We start from the raw sequence: 6,998 nt of genomic DNA on the forward strand, positions 1-6,998 counted from the left end.
TCCCAAGGCAGTTCCAGAGCACTATCCCCAAAGAGAGCAGAGACTGTGTGAACACCCTGGGTTTATGTAACCCTAGCCTCACCCACTGCCCTACCCACAAGCCCTTGGAAGGGGAGGGGCAAACCACTGGCAGCCATAAATACATAGGGCTAAGCAGAAGCAAGCCTTTTGCTTCCACTCAGTATCTGGATGGGAGAGCACAGAAAGGACAGACGGACCTCTTTGATAAAACAGACCATCTTCTTTATTACTGAAACCTTATATACTGAACCCATAATATCAGGAGGTATGTTATTAAGCTTTTTTACCCAAACTAGCACTAGCCTTTGCACTAAAAACTAAAAATCAGTTCTGCTTATGCTTAGAAAGAAAGCTACAAGATTCAACATAACCTGTTAAGGGAACACTACACCACAGTGCTCTAATTGGTTCAGACCTGCATATAATACAGCTGTTGTAGCAGGACAGCATTTCCTCTAGGGCAAACCAAGATATCAAAATAAACTCCTGGAACAAGGCTGCTTCTGTAATGTGAGTACTTCTGAAGAGGGGTACTTCCTGTATAGTACCTAGAGTGCTCAGAAAAAGGGGTCAGTAGGTGGAATGGGTAGTTCCCCAGGGGAGTACTAGCTCTGTATTTCTAAGTGGAGGACTGGCACAAGGAGGGAAGAGGGATGCTAAGAGGGCTGGAGAACCTACGCAGGGCTCTGGGGGCACAACAAGGAAGGCTGACAGAGTAGTCCAGAGTGAAATAAAGGGGTTCCTCAGGGCTCTACAGGACCAGCAGAGGTCTATGCAGCACAACAAAGCTCTAAAGAGGAACCCAGAGCAGATTAGACATCTCTTACGGAGACTAGAGAGCAACTAAAAGAAGCCAGAAGAGAACAAGCAAAGCCTCTGAAGGGGTTCAGAGGAAAAGAGGGGTACTCAGGCAGCTGAACGATGAACAGAGCACTCCAGGGCATAAGACAGGGCTCAGGAAGAGTTCTGAGAACACTGCAGAAGTTCTAAAGGAGCTAGAGAGCCAAAAGACAGCTCTAGGGAACAAGGAAAGCCCAAAGAGTGGTCCAGAGTGCACTAGAGGGGTGCTGAGGGGCCTGCATGGCCAAGGAATGACTTTGGGGAACAAGGAAGAAATCTGGAGGGCTTCTGAGGAGACTAGAGGGTTCCAAAGGGGGCTGTGGAGCCAGAGGACAGCTCTGGGGCACAACAAGCACCCCAGGAGAGGTTCTGAGCAGACTAGAGGGCTCCTAAGGGGACTAAATGGCACAGGGGAAAAAAAAAATCAAAACTGGGTAACATGACCGACCTCAGGAGGTGCTCTGAGTGGACAGGAGGGCTCCTATGGGATGTGGATGGCCAAAAGAGGGCTCCGGGACACAAAGGCCTCCAGAGGGGTTCTGAGCACACTAGAGGGGTCCTAAGGGAACTTGAGACCCAAAAGACAGCTTTGGAGCATGGCAAAGGCCTCTAGAAGGGTGCTAAGGGTTCTAGAGGGCCAGGAGTGGTCTGTGGGGGGGAAATAAAAGGTCAAAAAATGAAGCCAAAGCAGAATAGAGGGCTGCTAAAGGGCCAAAAGAGGGCTCCAGGGCATGAAGAAGGGCTCCGGAGGGACTCTGAGGGCTCTACCAGGGTCCTAAAGGGGTCTAGACATCCAAAACACAGCTCTGGGGCATAAAAAAGGCTGAAAGAGTAGTCCACAGCACACTTAGAGGGCTGCTAAGGGGTCTACATGGCCAAAAAATGACTCTGGTGAACCAGGAAGAAAACTGGAAGAGTTCTGAGGAGACTAGATGTTCCCTAAGGGGGCTGGAGGGCCAGAAGACAGCTCTGGGGCCCAATTGTGGCCAAAAGAGTGGTCCAGAGTACACTAGAGGGGTCCTCAGGGGTCTAGAGTGCCCACAGAAGACTCCGGTCCCAATCTTGGCCAAAAGAGGGGTCGAGAGCACACTAGGGGTTTCCTGAGGGAACCAATGAACAAAGAAAAAGCCTCTGGGGCCCCATTTTGGCCAAAAAAAGGAGTGCAGAGCAGACGAGAGGGCTGCTGAGAAGGCTGGAGGGCCAAATGAGGGCTCTGGAGCACCACAAAGGCCTCTGGAGGGATTCTGAAGGGACTAGCGGGGTGCTAAAGGGGCCGGAGGGCCAGAAGACAGCTCTGGGACAGAAGGGAGACTGAAAGAGTAGTCCAAAGTGCACTAGAGGAGTCCTAAGTGGTCTACCTGGCTGAAAAAATATCAACTGGGGAGCAGGGATGAGCTCAGGAGGTGGTCTGAGAGGACGAGAGAGATTCGCTAGGGTCTGGAGAGCCCAAAGAGCTCTGGGGCCCAATTTTGGCCAAGAGAGTGTTTGAGAGTGCACTGGAGGGGTGCTAACAGGTCTACAAGGCCAAAAAAGACTCTGGGGAACAAGGACAGCCTCCAGAAAGGTTCTTAGGTGGAATTTGAGGGATCCAAAGGGGTCGTCAGGAGAGCCAGAAGACAGCCCTGGGGCACAACAAAGGCCTCCAGAGGGATTCAGAGGTGACTAGAGGGGTCCTCTTGGTTCTAGAGGGCCAAAAGAGGGCTGCAGGGCACAATTTTGGCCAAAAGAGGCACCTAGAGTAGACCGGGGGGTTGTAAAGGGACTAGAAGGAAGAAAAAAAATGCTATATGGAACAACGAAGGCAAAAGGAGGGGTCCTGGTGGGACTAGAGAGGTGCTTGGAGAGCTAGAAGGACAACGGAGGGCTCCTGCACAATGAAGGCCAAAAGAGGGATATTGAAGGAATTAGAGAAGTCCTACGAGAGCCGGTGGACCAAAAAAGGGCTCTGGGAGCACTACAAAGGCCTCAGGAGGGGTTCTGAGGGTACTAGAGGGGTCCTAAGGACTCTACATGCCCAATTGAGCCTCTGGTGCACAATGAAGTCGAATGGAGGGCTTCTGAGAGGACTCGAGCAGTCCTAAGGGGACTAGACATCAAACAGAGGCCTCTAGGTCACAATGAAGACTTTGGGATCAGTTTTAAGTTAACTAGATTGCAAAATGGAAGAGCCTCGAAAAGATTAGAGGGCACACATTGGGTTGTAGGATGGCACATCAGAAGGTTGTCTCTGGTGCACACCGAAGGCTCACAGGGTGGGGAGAGGGGTTGTTAGGGAGCCCACAGGCCAAAGGAAGCATTCTGTGGGGATTAGAGGGCAAATGTGGGAGTCCAGAGGGGAACAGATAGCACACAATGGGCACTGGGGCACACCAAAATGGAAAAGGATGGGTGCTGATGGGACTAGGGTGCAAACAGAGCCCTGGAGCGCAATAGAACACAGGGTTCTGGGGAGTTTAGGAAAACAAATGCAGGGGTTCTGAAGGGAGTAGAGGGTAACTGAGAGGGTGTGAGGCACACCAAAAGGAAATGGAGGGATACGGTATGCACTAAGAAGCAAACAAAGAGGACAAAGGGATGTGAGAGAAATGGAGAACTCCCAAGCGGGAGCTGTGGTGGGACTTGAGAGCATTTAGGGGGTGCTGGAGCACAAGGTACTCCCAAGGCAAACCCAGGTGTCCTGAAGGGTGTGTGTGGCAATCAGAGGGGTTCTGATGGGGCTAAAGGGCAGTGAGATGGATCCTAAGGGGCTTAGAGGGCAAACAGAAGCATCCCAAGAGGACTAGAGGGAAAAGCAAAGGCTCTGGGATGCACCAATGGCGAACAGAGAGGTTTTGAGGGGACTAGAGGGAAAAGAGAGGGGACTTAATAGGACAAGAGGACAAACATAGGAGTCTGGATGCTACCAAAGGGCCCACAAACACCAAATGTCAGAGTAATCTTGTAGGAACTAGAAAGAGACAGACTTCAGAAGGGAGAAGAGAACAAAGAGTGCCTTGGAGCACACCTAAAGGCAAATAGATTGGACCTGAGAGAACTAGTGAGCAAGTGGGTGAGTCCTGGGGGGACAAGGAGAAAAACTGAAGGTTCTGGGGCATTAACTCACCTGCCATAATCCTCCTGCTTGGAGCCTGCCTCTTCCCTCTGAGAAGTTGGCCTTTGCTTTCATTGCACAGGCAGCTGTCAGCTGTCACGTAGTCTCGGCAGACAAGTTGGGGATCGCTGCCCAGGCAGTCGTGACCTGCAACACCGCATGCTCAGAACAGTTCTCAGGAAGTCATGCCTATTCATAACCTGAAGAGCAAAAAGCAAATCTCTCTTAAGGTCAGTTTTTATTTCATCATAGGAGCAAGTTTTCCCCTCTCTCCTGCACTGTACTGCCTCTAACAGCACACCTTCCTCATCACCATTTTCCCCTGCTCCTTTCACTCCTCTCAGTTGCCCCTGCGTCTTAGATCTCTAAAGCAGCTGTTTCTCATCCACATGTACTTTCATGTCCTGTCCCGATTTGCCCTCCTGTTTGTCCTACAGCAGGCAGCAGGGACACCCTGGCCTAGTTCTTAGGTGCACACGCCTTTTGATCTGGCGAGCAGCTCAGACAGAGCAGAGGGCAGCAAGAAAAGTGGATCTGAACATAGTAGACTTGGGCACCGAGCAACACAGAAGAAGCAGCAAGGCATCAAAGAGATGGCATCTTTGTAAAGAAAATGCATATAGTTCCAGATGCTTAGGGGCAACTGGGGATTCTCTGTACCTGTGGCCAGGGCTCCTTCCTGCAGGCTCTTTCCACACAGTTAAAGGTAGCTGAACGCAGTGCCCTCGGGAGGCAGTGACATGGTGTCCCTGGTGCTGCTGTGGGGTGGCTGTTCCAGGGTGTCTCAGGCTGTGTTAGGGTCCTTGGACAGAAACGGTGCTGTTCACATTTCCTTGAGGACTTTCCCTTGTGCTGCACAGCAGGACAGCTCTGCACTGCGCCCTCCCAGCACCGCCACTCCTCAGCTGCTGCATAACTGGCCCCAATCCTGAGCAAAGCTACAACTCCCAGGAGCCCACAGCACCCCTCCTACTCTCCCAGCCCTGCTCATTTCCAAGAGGGACAGCCCCAGCCCCTGGGGACAAGCCTGCCTGGTCACACCAGAGATGGAAAACGCTTCCTGCCCTGTACCAGGAAAAAACAGGGAAATTCCACTGTGTCCAGTGACCTACGGGGACTCTTGCGCGAGCGGCACATGTCCAGTAAGGAACAGACCCAGCGGGCCACTGCTGCAGGGCTGAGAAGGCACCGGCACCTGGAACTACAGCTCCTGGCCTGCCACAGAGCAAAACACGGCTGGCTGGTGGGAACGCCGCTGGCAGAGACCTGCCCCCCCCCCCCCCCCCCGCCCACCTCGAGAGGCACAACATGGCTGCCCAGAAGCCCAGTCTGAGAAGACTACCACTCCCGGCATGCCGCGCAAACCAACATGGCCGCCCGGAAGCCCAGTGCCGGAAGACTACCGCTCCCGGCATGCCGCACAAAACAACATGGCCGCCCGGAAGCCCAGTGCCGGAAGACTGCTGCTCCCGGCATGCTGGGGGCCGCAGCGCTCGGTGAGGTTTGACTCCGTGGAGATTCCGTTCCGTCCCGCCCCCGTTCCCCTTCCCCCCGGAAACCGCTGCAGAGCCCCGAGCGCGGCCCCGCGATCCCCAGCACCGGCCCGGGGCTCCCCCGCCACCCCCGCGACCGGCCCCGGCTCAGCTGCGACACTGCCCCCGACCCCCCGCGACCCTCCCTGGGGCTTCCGCTGCGATCCCTCCTCCCCCCCGCTCCCCGACACGCTCCCGAGCTGACACAGGAGACCCCCCCCTTCGCGCTCCTCCGACCGCGCAATAAACTGCACGACAGCCCCGGCGCACCCCCTTCCTCCCCCCGCCTCCGTGGCCCCAGGGCACCCCTCTTCCCCACCACGTCCTCGGCCCCCACTGCTATCCCTGGCCCCGGTTGCGCTGCGCTGCCCGGGACGCTCCCAGCCACCGGGACCCCCGGCACATGTGGGACCCGCAGCCTGCAGCGCGCCTCCCCCGGCCCCGCTCACCTCCTCTGCGGGGCGGCCGCCGGGCCGGTCCCAGTGGGCGGTGCTCCGCGGCAGCTCCATTGTCCAGGTCTGGCCTCAATGCAAGCTTCCCCCAAACGCGGCTGCAGCCCCAGCACATGCCCGCCCTTGCCCTCAGCCCCACCTGGGGCTCGTCCTGCCACCCAGCTCCCCCTGGCATTCATCCCAGCCCCAGGGCCCGCAGCTGTGGTCCTGCAGGAACTGGGCAGGGGGCCTGGCCATCAGCCCCTTCAGGGACAGCTGGGGCTGCCAGGGCAGCAGAGGCACCCCCACTCTCCTGCCAGCAGCTTCCTGAAAGCTGAAGGGAGAGCCCTGGGGTGTAGAGAGAGGAAAGGGGAGTATGCAGAGGACAAGAGAACAAATCGAGAGCTCTGGGTGCAACATAAGTCAAAAAAAAAAAAAAAAGGCAAAAAAGCAATGACAGAGCAGAGTGACTCTGGGGGCACCAAAAGGAGGGCCCTGGGGCATACCGAGAAGCACCCAGAAAACTCCAGGGCAGGAGAAAAAGCTAAACAGAGATCTCTGCGCCATGCTGCAAAACACACAGGGACACACCAGTGTCCATCCATCCGTCGGAAAGGGTCAGCTCCTGCTGCTGCCCTTGACGTGGCAGCTGTCCGAGTAGCCGACAGCCTACTCCTCTGCTTTTTCCTTCAGGGCTAGGATTCATCTCAGAGATGAGAGGAAAATGCCTGATCTCGCCTGTCTGCACTTCTGCCCTACCCCAGACTAGAGCCCTGCAAGACACTTCCACAGCTCTCAGCTCACCTGTCACATTGCCAGTCTCAGCGTGATCGGCCTGCGCCATATCAAATCCAGAGCTCAGGTCAGCACGCAAAGCTGAATGCTGGGTATAGGGGAAGGTTACAAAGCCCAAAGGAGGGTTTGCAGCCTGCTGCTTAGGCTTCAGGGCTTACAGCTTATTATCTAAGGATTTAGCCCTTCTCATTTCTCAGCAAGTCATAAGCCCTGAACGCTAAGTGACAAACTGCAAGTCTTGGAACCCCAGTGGTTGCCGAGGCTTTAAAATTTATGGATGAGGTTGGA

This window comes from Dromaius novaehollandiae, unplaced genomic scaffold, assembly GCF_036370855.1.
Source record: "Dromaius novaehollandiae isolate bDroNov1 unplaced genomic scaffold, bDroNov1.hap1 HAP1_SCAFFOLD_53, whole genome shotgun sequence".
NCBI classification, from domain to species: Eukaryota; Metazoa; Chordata; class Aves; order Casuariiformes; family Dromaiidae; genus Dromaius; species Dromaius novaehollandiae.